At 49.1% G+C, this 20,061-nt stretch overlaps 1 protein-coding gene and 1 pseudogene across 1 annotated transcript in view; one reads left to right on the top strand and one right to left on the bottom strand.

Annotated features, from left to right (window-relative positions):
- Positions 1–20,061, bottom strand: part of LOC121146277 — a 78,605-nt gene that overhangs the window by 3,469 nt on the left and 55,075 nt on the right. The window lies entirely within an intron of this gene.
- Positions 5,310–14,217, top strand: LOC121146237 (annotated as a pseudogene).

The following is a 20,061-nucleotide window of genomic DNA, read 5'->3' as shown; positions in this document are numbered from 1 at the left end:
AGGAGCAGGGCTCAGTTCACATTCCCTAGTCCCAGAGCAGGGCTGTTGGGTCAGAAGCCACAGCACCCCTTGGACTCTCCTCGCAGGACCTGAGGAAGGGACCATCCACATCACACAGGCCCATAAGCCCAGGGAGTCGGCCAGGCTTGCCAGCAGGACAAGGGGACAGCCAGCCTTGTCCCTCTCAACACCATGAGCAAGGACCCAGCTGCCACAATCACCAGGGAGACAGACAATGAGCTCTCTGTGGACCAAATATATACACTCTGGGAACCCCACCATCCTCTGGAATAGATCCTGACCTGAGGGAATCTATGAGCTGGCAGATGTAGAATCCAAAATCATGTTTCTAAGGAAAACCCAGTGAGATATAAGAGAATACAGATCAAACAAGGAAACTGAGCGCCTGACGCAGTTGCCTAACAGCTAAAGTCTTCACCTTGAACCGAGATTCCATATAGGAGCTGGTTCCAATTCCGGCAGACCTACTTCCCATCCAGCTCCCTGCTTATGGTCCGGGAAAGCAGTCAAGGACGGCCCAAAGCCTTGGGATCCTGTGGCCCTATGGGAGACCTGGAGGAAGCTCCTGGCTCCTGGCTTTTGATCAGCACAGCACTGGCCTTGGCAGCCACTTGGGGAGTGAATCATCAGATAGAAAGAAGATCTTCCTCTCTGTCTCTCTTTCTCCTGTATATTTGACTTCGCAATAGAAATAAATAAATCTGTTTTAAAAATACAGGGAAAATGAATTATAAGAATAGCAGAGGCTTCATCCCCAACAGACCAAATGTATAAGACATTCTGAAGTAAATACTAAAACACAGGATACCATTAAACTCAATAAAAAACAAGTACAATCATCAATCAACCTAATGATTACCCCGAGTTCTTATCTAGAGATATTACCATTGAATATAAACGGATCCAATTTACCAACCAAGAGACGTAGATTAGCCCAGGGTTAAGCCTAAGATCCCTTTATGTGTTGGCCACAAGAAACTCACTTCACAGAGATACAGACTGAAAGTGATGGGTTGGAGAAAGATACATCAGACAGGGCCCAGTGTGATAGCTTAACCCTTAAGGTCATCCCTTTGAACACACCAGGATCACATTTTAGCACCAGTTCTGATCCCGGCAGCTCCACTTCCCATCCAGCTCCCTGCTTGTGGCCTGGGAAAGCAGTGAAGGACGGCCCAAATCCTTGGGACCCTGCACCCGCGTGGGAGATCCAGAAAGAAGTTCCTGGCTCCTGGCTTCGGATCAGTGCAGCACAGGCCGTTGTGGTCACTTGGACAGTGAATAAGCAGACACAAGATCTTCCTCTCTGTCCCTCCTCCTCTCTCTACATCTGCCTTTCCAATAAAATAAATAAATCTTACCACAAACATTTTTAAACAAAGATACATCAGGCAGAAGAGAACCAAACATGAGCAGAAGTAGCTGCCTAATACAAACAACACACACTTCAAACAAAAAATGTAAAAGAGGTAAAGGGCATTACATATTTTTGATATATATTCAATTCAACAAGAAGACATTACAGTCATAAATACGTTAACCAAAACAAGACCACCCAAGGATATATAACAATTGTTATTAGATCTGAGGAGAGATGGACTCCAACGCAATCACAGTGGATGTCCTCAACATCGCTCACCAAGGACAGATCCTCCAGAAAATCAGTAATGACCCACTGCAGTGCACACACTATGGAGCCAATGGGCCCCACAGGCACTGATGGCAGATTCTTCTACTTGCTCTTCTCACCAGCACATGGAACATTTTCGAGGACAGACTACAAGTAATCTCAGCAAGTTTAGCAAGATTGGAAGCACACTGCGTCTTCTCAGACCATCCTCTGCTGCTTTCCGGGGCCACAGCAGGGGGCTGGATCACAAGCAGAGCAGCCCAGGACACACACTGGTGCCCACACAGGAGAGGCTGAGGATGAGTACACTACACCACTGTGCTGGCCCCTCCTCAATGCTTTCTTCCTGCAATTTCTCAGTCTCAGATTTTAAATTGACATTTTTGATCCAACCTGAGTTGATGCTTGTGTATGGTGAAAAATAGGGATCTAATTCCATGCACTCATATGTATAGACACACATATGTATAAATATGAATCTGTTAAGAACTAAGTAAAGGTTAAAATGATAATAATAAAAGTGGAAAGGGTTTACCAGTTGTTTTTAAAAGATTTATTTATTTTTATTGGGAAGTCACACAGAGAAGAGAGACAGAAAGGAACATTTTCGTCCATTAATTCACTCCACAAGTAGCTGCAATGGCTGGAGCTGCATGGATCCAAAGCCAGGAGCCAGGAGTCTCTCCCAGGTTTCCCATGCCTGTGCAGGGTGCCAAGGCTTTGGGCCATTCTCCACTGCTTTCCCAGGCCACAACCAGGGAGCTGCATGGAAAACGGATCTGCCAGGATTAGAACCGGCGTCCATATGGGATCAGGGCATGTGCTAGGTGAGGACTTCTGCCGCCAGGCTAGCATGCCAGACCCAATTTCAGTTTTTGATATTTTGTCATATTTGTGTTGCTCTGTCAGTGCAGAGTAGGATAGAACTAATCAGGTCATTTCTACATCAGACAAACAAAAGTGAAAAGCCAAATTGTATTTTAGAAAATGAAATGTAGGATTAAGAGCCCAGAAGGAGAACAGCCAGAGCTCAGGTGGAGACCGGGAGTTGAGGCCCACAGAGAAGTGCTGTTCTGGATCCTAGGAGTTGGGTTTGGGTAAGGGGCCTTGGTGTGGTGAGAAGACACTTGTGGTGTAGACCATCTGGCTGCTGTCATGTCCACATGTAACTTAAGTGAACGCATTTCTCACTTGCACATCCCCCCTCATCTTTAAGGAGCCCTTCTCTGTTTCCTCTCCAGGTGGAAGGCAAGGCAGGCAGCGATGGCGAAAAACAGGACGTTTTGCCATTTCCCCAGAGCCGTTCTCTGACCCCTGCCTCACAGCTGAAGACAGAGGGGGGAGAGGGATGAGGAAAAAGAGAAACACATTAGGTCTTTGGGAATCTGAAGAGCTCAGTTTCCACAGTGAATCCCTAGCCCTTTCCTGCCTCCACCTCCCTCTGAGAGACACAATCCCCAGGGAGCAGAGACTGGAGGTCTCTTCTGATGTTCACGTTGACCTGGGGGTGCGACCCCCAGCCATGCGGTGCTGTGGAGCTCTTCCTGGGGAAGTTTCTGGTATTTCTGGTGCAGGACACTCTGCAGCTGTGACGTCTGCACGCTTTTCAAGAGTCTCTCAGGAGGGGATACCAGACAGTTAAACTTGAAACTCGCCATAGGGACTTGGCTATTCTGATAACATGGGGGAATAGGAGAGAGGAGTGAAAAGGGAGGGAGTGAAAGCAGGAAGACAGAGAACCCCTATACCTACAGAACTGTATCATAGAAAACAAGGAATAAAACCATTTTTAAAAAGTGAGTGTGTCCAGCAGCCGAGCAGCCCTTTTTAGCATCCTGCCACTGTCCCTGGCAGAGGACGGGTCACCCACTCAGCATACGGCCAGATCCGTGCAAGATCAGACTGTAGGCGTCCTCTGATGTGAGCTGCACAGTGCGGACCTCGAGTAGCATGAAAATCTAGAGCTCAGTGACTGCTCTCAAACACCATCCCGCCACAAGATAGAAGAACTCCAAGGGCGCTGATCTCCACATCCACTGCTGCTCCCAGTGCGCCACCTGGTGTGCGCGCCGCGTTTGTGCATCCTCTGGGGACGCGGAGGGGAGCATGGAAGGTCCGTCTCGGGTCCAGCAGGGAGCCCATCTCGGGTCCAGCCGGGAGGGGGAGCGGAGCCTGTGCGGGTCCCGGCGTGGGGGGAGGGGGACGGGGAGCCCATCTCGAGTCCCGGCCGGGAGGGAGTGGGGAGCCCTCGTGCGGGTCCCGGCGTGGGGGGGGGGGGGGAGAGCCGGTCTCGAGTCCCGGCCGGGAGGGAGTGGGGAGCCCTCGTGGGTCCCGGTGGGGAGCGGGTGGGGAGCCCGTGCGCGTTCTGGCGGGGAGGGGGCGGGGAGCCCGTCTCGGGTCCAGCCGGGAGGGGGAGCGGAGCCTGTGCGGGTCCCGGGGTGGGTGGCCGGGCGGGGAGCCCGTCTGGTGTCCCGGCCGGAAGGGGGCGGGGAGCCCGTGCAGGTTACGGCCGGGAGGGAGTGGGGAGCCCGTCTCGAGTCCCGGCCGGGAGGGGGTGGGGAGCCCTCGTGGGTCCCGGCCGGGAGGGGGTGGGGAGCCCGTCGTGAGTCCCGGCCGGGAGGGGGTGGGGAGCCCTCGTGGGTCCCGGCCGGGAGGGGGTGGGGAGCCCGTGCGCGTTCTGGCGGGGAGGGGGTGGGGAGCCCTCTCGTGTCCAGGGGGGAGCAGCGGGGATCCTGTCCCCAGTCTGGCGGGGAGGTAGCAGGGAGCGGCGGGGAGCCCTCCACTGCGCTGCCGAATTCTAGTTTTAAGAAAAAAAAAAAAAGAAAAGAAAACTGCCCTTCTCAAAACTTTGAGCCACTTCCCAGGTCATTCTGCCTCTAGGTCAAATCCCGGTACTTGACCCCTCCGCTTGCCCCGATTGCATCTGCTGCCCAACTCACCAGCGCAGACAGGAGCGCAGCAGTAGATCGGGGTCTCCCAGGCACAACCGCTGGCTCCTCGGCTCCGGGCTCCTGGCTCCACGCGGAGCGACACCGCGCTGCTCCCGATGCGCGATGTGGTGTACGCGATGCAGTGTGCGCCGCGGGCTGTACGTGGAGTGAGCCCTCTCCGCGGGGCGGGGAGCGGCTGAGAGGTTTTTAATTGGTTGTGCGGGTCACTAGGCCTGGAACTGGGTGGGGGGAGGTGGGGCGCACCTGGGGGAGGAGCTCTTGGGCGGTGTGTGTGGGGCGAAGACGGCGGCTGTGAATGCACCAGTTGCCAAGGCGCTTGGTGTTTGTTGGTGGAGGAAATGGAGAGACAGCAGCTGGGTGAAGGAATGGGGCACCACGGGGTGGAGGAAGCCGGCGGAGGAATCGCGCTCCCCGCCCCAGGGTCTCACGGTCTCGCCCTGCCTCCTACCCAGCCCCTACCTGGGATTCCAACTGGGAACCTCAGCAATGCCAGGTGGCTGCTCAGCTGAGCTATATGAGCTTCCTACACACGAAGGCAACAAATCGGGCTCTTGTCCTAGTCACAGGCTTGAAAGTAGGAACAGCAACAGCAGTAACTGCGTCCATGTGGGTTTAGGAGAGAGCGGGTCCCTGGGGGAATGGACACACACCTGCACCTCCGGGACCCACCACAGTCACTCTGCAGAGCCTCCATGTGCCTTGCCCTGATGGCCAGTCCTGGGGAAAACGCAGAACTCGGTACCAACAACTCCAACTTCCTGACCTGGAACAACCCGTCTACCTTTAAAAAAAAAAAGATTGATTCTGCCCTCTCCCTGGACTCCCGCCGGCCTGGGCCCCTTCGCCGGGCTGAGGGACAGGCTCGTGCCCTGCTGTCGCGGCTGCGCGCCGTCTCGGGGAGGCCGGCCGCTGTCGCGCCCACGTGTCTTACCGCCCAGCAATAAGACGCAGACGCGTGTGAAGTCTCCTGCGGTAAAATTTATTGTGCACACTAACATGAGGAAGGAAGCGTGAATCCCGGCAGGCTTCTACTCTTATGTGCTGTCTGGCCCCGCCTCCGCCGATGATAGGTCGGCGTCATGATTACGCAGGGTTCTGGGCGACTGGATTCGTCAGTCCCAGTGTTTACGTGCCTGCCGCGCCGCAGCTCACTGCGCATGCGTTAGGCGCATGCGTGGTACTGCCAAAGCTACGTGACTATCCACCAGGCACCAAGATCTAGCCTCTCTGGCCGGCGCCATTTTGGGTACGGCATGTAACCAGTATATACAGATATGGCTGGCAACATCTCCCTCCTTCTTATACAATAGAAAAATAAACTGGTATGGGCCTGTCTTAGGTTGTAGACTCAAGGCGCACGATCCGTCATAGGGAGGCTGCGTGGCTTGACGTAGTCCCTGTCTTAGACCGATAATTGTCTGGGTCTATCTTACCCGTCATGGGCTACAACCGCGGTGGTTGTAAAGAGCAATGTCTCGACAAGTTAGTTATAAGATTGACTACCCTCTCGCGTGCAATGGATAAGACCTGCGAGGTGCAAGGGCTAGTCAGGTGCATTATGCATCATGCTCGAACTCAGTGCAATGCCATAATGACCTGAGGTGCAGGAGCCATGATGTCCATGCTCTTAACTAAGCCTGTTGAAGCATGCTCAACCATACCATGGGGGAGTCACCATACTGCATGGCTAGTAGGGCTTGATGTATTGTCACACAATCTCGCTGAGCGCGGTGTCTCAAACGACACAGGCAAAAAAAGGCATAAGGCACAGCCTGCACATAAGAGCAGAATCAGCACAACCACTCCCACCCATTCCTTAATATGGGAAGTGATGTTCCAAATCCAAGTGGCCAGGGTTTCAGCAACAACAGGATCCACCCGTGTAGAATTAATCTGGACAATGGCAATTCTCAACTCCGACTGTAAAATATCAAATTCTCTCGTCCAATTTCCTAAAAGATAGGAAGAAAGCTGGCAAGAAAGATTAGCAGTCATTGAAACATTTTGAAAAGGAATAGAAGTAACACATAAACCTTGACACTAAAATTCTCAGGAGACGCTTGAAAACAAAGCGTGTCCTGTAGGGAGAATAAAAAATTACTCATATTCTCCTTAATATCATCATAAGGGAGAAAAGGCAAATCCAAAGAAGAAAAATCGAGGAAACGCTCGGGCTGAGTGGGCGACCGGTAAGGGTCATGGAAAAACACTCAAAACTCCTCATCGTGGCTCAGCAATCACGATCCTCACAAGCGCCATACAGACCATTAGTTGCACCATCAGCCGTGTTTGCACTGGGCGGGGCACCATTGTCCTGTGGGATTGTAGGAGGAGTTTCTGATTGCGGGTCTGCATGAATCTTCCCCAAGTCAGATCCTCGTGCAAGCGCTCCAGCAGTTGCAGAAACGTCAGAAGGCGGTGATGGACAGGAACGAGTCAATCGAGCTGGAACCCAAACCGGAACTGGGGCGTCCTGTGGAAACACACAAATGGCTCCTCGAGCCTGCCTAATAACTGGGTCTGGGCCCTTCCATTTGGACTCCAGAACATCCTTCCACTTGACCCAAGATTGCTCTTGCGCCGTCTTGAGGGAATGACGATCTGCAGCACTGAGGCCTTTCTCATCCAGCTGTAAAAAATTGATGGTGAAGAGAGCCAGGGCTAGAGTGGCCCGAGGGCTCTGACTGGCGAGGCCAAGTGATTCCCAGGTGGTTTTTTGCTTTTGCAACAATTCCTTAATAGAGCGATGAGCACGTTCGATTATCCCCTGACCTTGTGGATTATAAGGGATGCCAGTCACTAATTTAACGCCCATCTTCATGCAAAAATCACGAAATTTGGCTGAAGTATAGGCGGGGCCATTATCAGTCTTAATACACTCAGGTTTACCCCATGCGGCCCATGCTTCTAAGCAATGTTGGATTACATGGATGGCCTTCTCCCCAGTTAGAACTGATGCAAAGAGCACACCAGAAAAAGAGTCCACGGATACATGAACAAATTGGTTCCTCCCAAAGGATGGGACGTGCGTCACATCCATCTGCCACAATTGATTGGGTCTCAATCCCCTGGGATTGACCCCCTCATGTGAAGCAGGTCTAAATTCGCAGCAGGCAGGGCAATCAAGAACTATCTGGCGCGCTTCCTTTCTAGTGATCCCAAATCGGAGTCTGAGGGTCTGGGCTGAAACATGAAATTGTGAATGAAACTGGCGGGCTTTCTCCCCTGAGGATGGTGGAGACACCATCATAATCATGATTTGGGTTCTGGTGGCGGCATCGGCAAGAGCATTCCCTCGAGCTAATGGCCCTGGTAAACCTGAATGAGCTCGGATATGGGTTATATAAAAGGGGTGGCTTCTATGCCAGATGGCCTGTTGAATTTGTTTAAAGAGATCCGCCACCGGGCCGGACCCTGAAATAGAGCCAGCGGCCTCCAAAACATTCACTGCATTAACTACATATTGAGAATCAGAAACAATATTCAAAGGTTCTAGAAAGGTTTGTAAGGCAAAAAGCACCATATGGCATTCTACCCTCTGAGGAGAAACCGTCGCAAAGGTCTTTTTTATCACAGTATCTCCGGCAACTAAGGCTCCGGCTCCTGTCGAGGAACCGTCAGTAAAAATTGTAAGAGCACCAGGGAGAGGACAGGCACTGGTTCTTATCGGAAAGACCACAGGATGTCGCTGTAAAAATTGTAGTAATGGATGCCTTGGAAAATGATTATCAAAAATTCCCTGATAGATAAACATTAGGATGGACCACTCATTGCTACACCCACTCAGCACTTGTAATTGCTGAACAGTATAGGGGACTATTATGCGGTCCGGATGACGCCCAAAATGAATTAAGGCTAATTTTAATCCTTTAAACACTATTGACGCGATCGCAGATGGATACCATTGAATAGACTTAATCTGAGAAACCTGAGAATGAATCCAAAGTAACGGGCCCTGTTGCCATAATACAGCAGTGGGGAAAACTTCTGTAGGCAATACACATAGCTCAAAAGGCTGATTTTGATCTAGGCGTACTAATTGAGCCTTTTCAATAGCTTCCTGGACTTTTATTATGACCTGTTGTGCCTCATGGGTGAGGGTTCGCCTGGAAGCGAGATCAGAATCGCCTTCAAGCAGAGCAAACAAAGGCCGTAACTCTTGAGAAGAGATCTTAAGGAAGGGTCGCAACCAATTAATATCCCCCACTAATTTCTGAAAATCATTCAAAGTTCGCAAATGAGAAATCTTGAGGCTTATCTTTTGAGGCTTAATATATGTTTCTGTAATTAAAGACCCTAAGAAGGCTTTCACCTGCTGCATTTGAACCTTCTCGGATGAAATTATAAGGCCATAATCCTGTAGAGCCCGCTTCAGATCAACGTAAATCTGTAACAACTGATCTTGCTTTTGAGCACAAATTAAAATATCGTCCATATAATGGACGACGCGGGCCGCTGGAAAACGATCTCGCAATGGTTGTAACACTTGGGCAACATAGAGTTGACACATAGTAGGACTGTTAGCCATCCCCTGGGGCAAACTTTTCCATTGATATCGCTTATCTGGCTCTTCATGATTAATGGAGGGAATAGTAAAAGCAAACCTCTCCCTATCCTTCGATGCTAACGGTATAGAAAAAAAGCAATCCTTCAAATCAACCACTAATAACGGCCATTGCTTAGGGAGGGATGACAAAACTGGAAGGCCACGTTGAACGGGACCAAAGCACTGCATCTGTGCATTTACAGCTCTTAAATCATGTAGGAGACGCCACTTTCCTGATTTCTTTCTGATAACAAAGATAGGAGTATTCCAGGGAGAAACAGAGGGCTCCAGATGTCCCAAATGTAGCTGTTCCTGAACTAATTGTTGAGCAGCTTGGCATTTTTCAAGAGAAAGCGGCCATTGGGGAACCCAAACCGGCTCTGCTGTTTTCCAAGGTATGGGCAGCTGCGTGCCAATGGCCGCTACTAAAAACCCAGACCTTTACGGCCTGGATTTCCCCGGGGCTCAATTGGCTGGACAATACCTTGACTCTGTTTACCTAAACCCTTTCCTTGAATATAGCCCATTTTATCCATCAACTTTTGAGAGACTTCAGAATAACCGGAGGCATTAGAGACTAGTCGTATCCCCATCTGTTTAAGAATATCTCTTCCCCAAAGGCAAACCGGTAGGTTCAGGACATAGGGTGTGACTGTCCCGCAATTGCCTTCCTTATCCTTCCACTGTAGGGCTCTGGCACTTTGGGATGGAGCTTGTTCAAACCCCAGACCGCGTAGGCTGTGAGAAGTTTGAATCAAAGGCCAATCACGCGGCCAATACTTGGAGGTTATGATGCTCTTATCAGCTCCTGTGTCTAAAAGCCCCATAAACGGTCTATTCTCTATTTGCAACTCAAGCATGGGTCTATCGACCATATCCATCATTAAATTTATATAAGGAACCTCTACTTGGGTCTGGACAGTCTTGTCTGCACTAATTAAAGCTGGTAAAAATATGAGTTGGGCTATAGGATCACCTGGCGCAACAGCAAAAACACCTCGTGCAACTGAGCACAGCACTGAAAAAGAGCTAGCTTCCGGATGTAAAATTCCAGGTGTTACAATAAAACCTTGAGAGCTCAAGGCTGCTCGGCCTATCACAAGCCCGACCGCACCGGGTGGTACCGTGTCTGTTAAGATGACCGGTACCGGCGTAATGCCGTCCTCTGGTTTTAAGAGGACTCCGGTGGCGGCACAGAGGTCCAGGCTTGCAGGGTGTCGCTCCTGGCAGGGTTCCCTCGTGCCTGACGGAAGAGTGCCCGATCGGTCGAGGGGACCTGGGCCTTCGGTCCCCATCTCCCGTTTTTTGACTCCTGGCTCGAGAGAGGGCGTCCTCCTATGTCCTTCACTGACTTGCACTCATTGGCCCAATGTCTACCTTTGCGGCACCGTGGGCACATCCCAGGAGGCTTATTGCTAGGCCCTGCACGGCATTCCCTTTTCATATGTCCTGGTTTACCACACTGAAAGCACACAGGTGATGTTCTCTCCCTATGATTAGACCTCAAAATGGCGGCTGCTAGTCCATGAGCTGTTAAGGGGCCTCCTGTATCCCTACAAACCTTTAGCCAATCTGAAATTCCCTTGGACTTACGATCCTTGAGTAGGGCTCTACATTCTGCATTACACTGCTCCCAAATTATCTGCTCTTCCATTTTAGTGTTCTGATCTCCCTCTCCAAAGGTCCTTTCCACGGCCTGCATTACGCGTGCCACAAAATCAGCAAAGGGCTCATCTGGCTCCTGCTTAACCTGTGTAATGCCCAGTTTCTCTTGCCCTTTAAGTGAAAGGGCCTTCCAAGCCTTTATAGCTGCAGTAGAGATCTGGGTATACACTGGCCATGGATATCTATTTTGATCATCAGAGTATTGGCCTTGTCCGGAAAGCATATTATAAGTCCAGGTCAAAGCATCACCGCCACGCTGCTGATTTGCGCGGGCGGTCTCAGCCAAAAGCTCTTGCCATAGGCTCTTCCAATTTAGATATGATCCGATGTTAGGGAGAACAGCCTTCACCACAAATTGCCAATCAGAGGGAGTCATATTCATTCCCCCCATACGTTCTAACAGGGACAAAGTGTAATTGGCATGAAGACCGTATTGCTTTACAGACATGGCCAATTCTCGCACTAATGCTGCATCTACCTGTCTGTGAACTCTTTCCCTTTCTTCTTCTAAGACGGGGAACATATCTTGAAGTTCCCGGCGCGCGGCTGCATCGATGAAGGAAGAGCCGGCACCATAACTCATGGGCGGGGCAGATGGCGTCACAGGAGGAGGAGCCATTGATGAAATGGCTCCAGAGTCCTGAGGCCATGGGCCACGCGTGGCCGGCGCAGTAGCACCGTCATTATCTTTCTTCTCCTTTTCTAATCCTTGTCTATTTCCTGCAGGTTTACGTTCTAAGCGCCTATCCCACTTATACCCTTCCTCAGCGTCGGAAGTCTCCGAACTTGATGAGGAAGATACTGCTTTAAGTTTCACCTTTATTTTTTGCTTCAAACCGGTTCTCCTCTCCCGCTCTGTTTCTGAGAGACTATCCTGGGCAGACTGAAGGGCTTCGTCACTCTCTCTGACCGCTCCCTTATGCGGGGCATAAACCATCTGCAAAAATTTCACCAGAGAGACCTGTGCGCCCATGTCTATAACCAGAAGCGGCGGCTCATATACCTCCGATTTATGCTCCTAGTCACCCGAAAGTTCTCCCTCTCAGAGCTCCTTACCTGTTTTATGGCCGCAGTTCTGACTCCGTCCCGTTTTGAACGGGAGGCTCCCTCCAGGTCCCGGGTATTCGGCACCAGTTGTCGCGCCCACGTGTCTTACCGCCCAGCAATAAGACGCAGACGCGTGTGAAGTCTCCTGCGGTAAAATTTATTGTGCACACTAACATGAGGAAGGAAGCGTGAATCCCGGCAGGCTTCTACTCTTATGTGCTGTCTGGCCCCGCCTCCGCCGATGATAGGTCGGCGTCATGATTACGCAGGGTTCTGGGCGACTGGATTCGTCAGTCCCAGTGTTTACGTGCCTGCCGCGCCGCAGCTCACTGCGCATGCGTTAGGCGCATGCGTGGTACTGCCAAAGCTACGTGACTATCCACCAGGCACCAAGATCTAGCCTCTCTGGCCGGCGCCATTTTGGGTACGGCATGTAACCAGTATATACAGATATGGCTGGCAACAGGCCGCCAGTTCGCGGGGTCTGGTTGGCGCCACGCGGGCCACGCGATCGCCCAGCCCACCTGGAGCCCCAGTGAGAGAGACCGCCTCGGGCCCACCCATCCGGTCTGACGACACCGCGGCCCACGAGCCTGGACAACTTCTTCACTGTGCGGGACAAGAAGGAGCGGAGCGGCCGGGCGGCGCCAGAGGGAGCAGCGGCCCCGCTCGGCGGGCGTGGTGTCCGGGGTCCCGGGGCCGCCGCCAAGGCCCTGACCAAGGATGAAGATGAATGGAAAGAATTCGAACAAAAAGAGCTTGATTACAGCGGCCTTCGAGTTCAGGCAAAGCAAATAAGGCAAAGAAAAGGAAGAAGATGTTACTGAAAAGAGGGAAGATCCAGGCAATAACTGGGAAGAAGGTGGAGGTGGTGGCATAGAAAAATCTTCAGGTCCCTGGAACAAACCAGCTCCAGTACAAGCAGCTCCCGTTCCAGTAGTTGTTACAGAAACTCCAGAACCAGCGATGTCTAGTGGTGTGCTGTCTGTGTGGGATGTAGGGGAATTTTCATTTGTTACCAAACAATTAGAAAATAAAAAAATAAGTGTGTGTGTGTGTGTGTGTGTGTGTGTGTGTGCGCTAGACTTAGGAATGCTTTCATAATTACTCTGCAAATTCAAAATTCAACCCCCACAGCTAGTGGTCATTTGAAAATCTTATTCTGTTCAGAGACCGAGCCTCCATCAGGGTTGACCACCTCAGACTTGCTCTCCTCCTAGTGGACTTCCTGTGGATCCAGCACTGGATAAGAAGGTTACAGCTGTTGGGCCTTGGAGCAAGCCCTGCTGGGTTCCTGCCAGAAATCCTACAGGAAGTCAGCCGCCTGGATTCTGATCTGCTGTGAAAGATGAAGATTGAAGTGACCTTAACTGACCTGTCCTGTGCCCCACCCATAGGGAATACTCTGCAGTAGGCTGTGGTCGCATACACTTCCTGGAACACACTGCTCTCAAAAGACCTGCTTGTTCCATCATCTTTAAGTTCATCCTTTCTACCAAGGTTGTATTCAAGCTAACCAAATTTGGTCATCAAACTTGGGTCCACAAAATAGGAAAGAGGGTGGGGATGGGAATACTTTTTTCTAAGTAATTGTTTCATTTGCATAGTGCTCCACATGAAGGCCTTTTTTGCCTTGACTTAGAGTAAGTTCTTTGATAGAGCTTATTCTAAGTAAATAACCTGAACTATGCATTAGAATTGTGAAATGTGTCATGACTTTGCCAATCCCCAGAGCAGAACCAAATCCCTTTGTGGAGGGCAGTGGCTGCTGGAGGCTCTCCCCCAGGTGCTGCTACAGCCTCCAATCAGGTCTGAATTGCTGTGTGAATAGCTGGGAAGTGTGGTGCCTCCTCAGCTGAAGAGGAACTCATCTGTCCTTACACATTCAGAGGAACAAGAGCAAAACTTCCCCTGAAACCATTCATGTTTCTTGCATCACCTAGACATCTGTCCAGATTTTTAAGGCGGTGGACACTACAGGTGCCCGTTGTCTCCGTGGGTTCCATGATCCACCGTTTGGTGCATCTCGTCACTGCTCATTTGGAGAGTCGAGGAGAAAGGTGACGTAGCACGTCTGCTTGTAGTCATTACAGCCTTAGTCATCCAGTCGTCTTTAGTCCTCCAGAGCGACTTGAGCAAGCTACCCAGGATGACTGAAAGCTTCCTCCCACCACATCGGATATCCTGGCAGCTTTCTGATTTTGTACCTTGGGTTCAGTAGAAACACTGCACAGTGGTATGGAACTGCTTGATGGACAGTCTAGGTTTCTCTCATCTCTTAGCTAAGTGCGGGAGCTGCAGACTCGCTGCTGACGAGCATGAAGCAAATGGGTGGGCGACACTATGCGGTGTGCTGACTCTTCCTCTGCGCCAGTGTGGTGCCAGGATGGACTCCTAGGAGGGCTGCAGCAGCGTCTGACGGTCGGCCAGCTGCTCTGGGTAATAATGTTGCTGATGGGTAGGACTGCTTGCACGCACACGTATGTGTGTGTGTGTGTTAGCTGAGCCAGCCACAGTGGAGTTGGATGATGAAACAGGAAACAAGAGGCTAAACTGAGGACATCATTTGGGACCCGGAAAGCTTAGCAAATTATCCCTTGGACCATGAGCCACATATTTCCCCTGAGACGGATACACTTTTGCCCAGCAAAATTTTGTTGGATCTGTGATAGAGAAATGAACTGAGATGTATATGTGGAGGTTTTATTTACTGCATTAGATATCTAAAGATCTGCAGCAGATTTTAATTCCAACTCATAAATTTTTAAAGGAATGTGAAATTATCAAAATGCTCATGAATCAAGTTTTCATTACTGTATGGTGGGTGGATGAGGCTGTCCATTGTACCATTTGTTTGCATTCTCAGGCATGGTTTCACAGTGCAAGAACTCTGTAACATTAACAAATGCAATAAAAACTAAATATATGAAAAAAAGATTTATTTATTATATTGGAAAGGCAGATGTAGAGAGAGGAAGATCTGTGTCATGATTCATTCCCCAGTTGGCCGCAAGGGCCTGTGCTGCGCCAATCTGAAACCAGGAGCCAGGAAATTCTTTCCTGGTCTGCCAGGTGGGTGCAGGGTCTCAAGGCTTTGGGCCGTCCTTGACTTCTTTCCTAGGCCACAAATAGGGAGCTGGATGGGAAACAGGGCTACAAGGATTAGAACCAGTACAGACACGGGATCCTGGTGTATTCAAGGCAAGGACTTCAGCTGTTAGACCACCACGCTGACCCAACTAGGGTCACCTCTACTAAGCCCCGATATCCCAGCCTTTTGTTCTATGGTAATAGTGGGGAGGCCTAGGATAGAACATGCATGAAAAAAAATGCTTAAGACTGCCTAGTGAGGCCCTGAAAAACTGACAGGATATAAAAAGATGCAACAAAATGACATGTATGGTTGTGAGAAAAAGAAACACTTGCTTCTGGTCCATTGTGTCTATTTTCTAGTGGACACAGTCCTGTGCTACCTTTCCTCATGGGGACTCCAGGTGTTATCAGGAGCAAAGGTGACTATTCTGGCCTTTCTGAGCTGAACTAGCAAAGCAGGGGCCTATGGTGAAGCCAGGGCTCCAGTTGACAGTGGGCTGCAAGGCTTCAGTGCCAGCCAGCAAAAACTTTCTCAAGTCCTATATACATGGCCACTTGAGTTGTGGGAACACCCAGGAAAGTTGTGCTACTGTCCAAATCCAGAAGTTGACAGGAGCTGTTTGATAATGAGGTGGCTGTTAAGGGCCGGCAAGGTGCATGTGAGGCCCAGGACCATTCACTTAAGGTTCTTACATTGTCACACACAGCTGATGCCTGCAGCCAGGCCCTCTTGTCGTGATTAGTTTGCCACAGCCGAAACACCAGACATGACAAGGTATTAGGAGGTCCTTTTCTTCCAGTGGAGGGCACTTGGGAGCGCCAGAAGTGAAGGGGGGAGAGAGAAGGGAAAGGAGAAGGGAGGGTTGTGTGGCCCCAGGGACTGGTGATTGAGATTATCTGAGCCACAGGGAGGTGCTTGGGGACTAGGAGAGGAGCTGCAGAGACTGGGGAGTGGGATTACAGGTAAGGAGCCAGCTTACATCTGATTGGTAGATAACAGGAATGGTGCAATTTTACAAGCAGTGGCAGGGGAAGCAGGACGCTGTGCAGGGTCCCAGATGGGATGGTTGAATCACTAGTCACAGGTTTTGATTAAATGAACTTGGGACTTTATATTTCTTTGTTAATAAGGATTCCTTAATAAAAAGTAGACTTGTCTGGTGTGATCTCACTCTCACCCGGCAACACTAAGGTTGGGGAGTTCATGTTCAGAACCGGAAATCCACACAGACTAGAATTCAGCTTAAAACAAGTTTCACTGGGAGCACTCCCTGACAAGGTGCACTGGTCTGGTACAGACAGCAGGCCAGAGAAATTGTGCCCTGGGGACCAGAGAGGGGTTGTTTTTTTCAGGGAGTTGTTAAGGGGGCTGTTGGGGGACAAAGGAATGTGCCTGACATGGTGCTGGAGTGTTCTGTTTGCCCTTGGTGAATCCATCTGCCACTGTTGGCCCAGGAGGAAGCTACCTTCTCCCAATAGGGGCCTTCCCAGCCACCCTTCTCAGGCTCCTCCTAGGCAGCCTCTCACCCACCACCAAATGAGCCTTAAATTGTCACCCTTTCCAGGCAGTGGGGGCAGCTTGATCTCTTGGCTGCTTCCTGCTGACTTGGGTGTTGAGGGGAAGGGTGGCTGGCCCACCGAGATGGAAAGGGCTATGGGTGACCATGAGGTGAGGAGGTGGGTCGTTGAGCATATGGGTGCAGCAAGATTGGATTGATGGCCACATGGGAGACCTCTTGCATACATGAAGAGAAGAACCTGAGGACTAAGGCATGAACATGAGTAGGAGACATAACAAATATATGTCTCAACGCGGAAAGGGGGAGGGAGAGCAGAGAAATCTTACATCACCCAAGAAAGTGTGAGGAAGATGGGAAGTATAACCTATCAGGATCATAACTTGTAACTCATGGACAACAGACTCAAATCAGCATTAGACAATAGCAAAACTACAAAGGCATATGGGGGGAATCGGGAGCAATCCCAACAACCTCTTAACAGGAGGTCATATGCACAGAGCGGGGGGGAGAGAGGGAACCCCAGAGTGGAGCAGACAGGAGGAGGAGGCTTGTATCCCAACCCTGAAGAATCCCAGATCCTCACCAAGGACTATAAGTACGAGCTCCAAGGACTACATCCCAACCGCCAAGGAGATCACGGGGAATTGGAGTGCCTTCGGAGGCTGAGAACTCTGAGGTCACCCACCTCCATTTGGATCTCCCACATGGGATGGAAGAAGCCCATACCCTGCCTTACAGGATCCAACGTCATCAGAACGACAACCAGGAGCACTGAGCGGTCTGCAGAAAGAAAACAGTAAACTTCCTTCGGGACCAGAGAGAGGAGCTTTCTCTGGTTCTTGCCTGGTGCCGACTTTGGGTCCCCACTCTCTCTCGTAATGACCATCAGGATTGCTCCAAAAACCCCTCAAAACAAACTAACAAACAAATAAACAAACAGAAAAAACTAGAATGGATAGAGAACAGCAAGGACAGCTTAAAAACGGGAAATGAGCAATGGGGATGCACTTATAACTCACTGGGTGGGACACGAAGATTAGTTACTCCTCACTAGGGTATTGAAGATTTCTCTGCACACCCCTCCTAACACTGTTCACCAAAACTGTTGACATATGTCTTGTTAGAGTTAGAGAGTTAGACTACCTGAAAAACAGCCAGGTTCTGCAAAATCATGCTTCAACGCTATAAACTGCTAAATACTAAAATTAAAATAGACATGAGACAGCTGAATATTAATCTATAGCCATTTTTAGGTGTATAGAACCTGGCTGTATACAAACTAATTGTAATGTCAATGTAGAAGTCATAGGATGTGGTTCAGAACTTGCATTCTTTTTTTTTTTTTTCCTCTCTCTCTTTGAACATGCTGGTTACACAATGCCATGTCAACTACTTCCATTACGATATACATTGTTACTGATGTAATGTCGGGGCTTTTAATTGATTGGGATGATACTCTGTCGGCTCTATCTTCAGACCAGAAGGTCTCCCCAAGAAACTGTTGAACTTATCTGGACAATAAGATGCTGGACTCTATGCTTTGTAGATGCCTGCAAGGAAAGAATCTCAACCGAATTTTAGCTGTAGTAATGAAGCAAGAAGAATCCACCATGGGGGGGACAGGTTTTGGGGAGGGGAGGGGGGAGTCCCAGTGCCTATAAAACTGTGTCACATAATGCAATGTAATCAATAATAAAAATAATAATAAATTTTAATATATATATATATATGTCCCAATACTGGGCACTATGGATGTTGCTGAAGACTCTCCAGCAAAGGAGCAAAAGCCTCAAAGACTCTCAAGGTCTACTGAGAATGACATCAAGAAAATGTGGACACAGAATTCAGAAAACTCATATAAAGCTTCTGATCGGGCCTAGCGGCTAAAGTGCTTGCCTCCCATATGGGAACCAGTTCTAATCCCAGCAGCTCCTCTTCCCATCCAGCTCCCTGCTTTTGGCCTGGGAAAGCAGTTGAAGACGGCCCAAAGCTTTGGACCTGGACCCATGTGGGAGACCTGGAAGAGAGTCCTGGTTCCAGGCTTTGGATCGGCATAGCTTTGGCCGTTATGCTCACTTGGGGAGTGAATCATCAGACAGAAGATCTTCCTCTCTGTCTCTCCGCCTTTCTGTATATCTGATTTTCCAATAAATAAATAAATCTTTTTATAAATATTTGTTTATTTTTATTATAATGTCAGATATTTTCCAATAAATAAATAAATCCTTTTTTTAAGATTTGTGTATTTTTATTACAAAGTCAGATAATACAGAGAGGAGGAGAGACAGAGAGGAAGATCTTCCATCTGATGATTCACTCCACAAGTGATCGCAAAGGCAGGTGCTGTGCCGATCCGAAGCCTGGAACCAGGAACCTCTTCTGGGTCTCCCACACGGGTACTGGGCCATCCTCGACTGCTTTCCCAGGTCACAAGCAGGGAGCTGGATGGGAAGTGGAGCTGCTGGGATTACAACCAGTGCCTATATGGGATTCCGGCGCGTTCAATGCAAGGACTTTTGCCACTAGGCCACACCGCCGGGCCCTAAATAAATCTTAAAAAAATAAAAATTAAAAAAATAAAGCTTCTGATCAACAATGAGAAGCATATATAAGAATTCAAAGAATTTAAGGAATACATTACATAGAAAATAGCAATGATTCAAATGAGGGCTGATAGATCAGAAAATAAGAATACAGTGGAGCAAACTAAAAGTGTAGTGGAGAATCCCAAAAATAGAACAAATGAAACAGAAGAAAGAATTTCAAAATTGGAAGATATTTCCTGTCAGCAGGGGGAAAGAAACAAACAAAATGCAGAGCTAGGCCAAGCTAAAAAATTGTATCCAAGAATTAAAAGATATGATTAAAGGCCCAACATAAGAGTTATGGGAGTTCCAGAAGGTGCAGAAAGAGCAACTGGGATTAATAAATGAAAACTTCCCTAATTTGGAGGAAGAATTGGAAAACGGCGGGGATGAGGGGGAAAGATCCATTCAGCAAGAAGAGATCACCATAATAAATGCACATGATGTAATGTACCAAATGGCAAAGCATCTAGCTACATTGAACAATATTAATGAATTTAAAGGGAGAAATAGACTCTAATACGATCATAATGGGGGACCTTAGTACCCTACTAATGCCAATGGACAGATCAAGAAGACAGAGAAACTCAGCAAAGAAACAACAGAACTCACCCAAAATCTAGAGCAAATGGACTTACTTGACATCTACCAAATATTTCATCCTGCAGACAGAGAATACACTTTTTTTCATCAGTACATGGAACCTTCTCCAGAATTGACCATGTTGTAGGCCACAAAACAAGCCTCAGCAAATTTTTAAAAAATCAAAATTATACCATGCATCTTCTCAGATCATCATGAAGCGAAGCTACAGACCAAGAAGTCAAAACACCCAGGAAGACTTGCAAGCACATAAAAACTGAACAATATGTCACAAAATGAGCAGTGGATTTAAGAGGAAATCAAAGGAAAAATTACAAAATTGCTTGAAGCAAATGAAGGCATCAATGCAACATATCAAAACTTATTGGACACAAACAAGGCAGTGCTAAGAGTAAAGTTC

Source organism: Ochotona curzoniae, unplaced genomic scaffold (assembly GCF_017591425.1).
Source record: "Ochotona curzoniae isolate NIBS_2020 unplaced genomic scaffold, NIBS_Ocur_1.0 scaffold_3890, whole genome shotgun sequence".
Taxonomy (NCBI): Eukaryota; Metazoa; Chordata; class Mammalia; order Lagomorpha; family Ochotonidae; genus Ochotona; species Ochotona curzoniae.
This window is presented reverse-complemented; position numbering and strand designations above follow the sequence as displayed.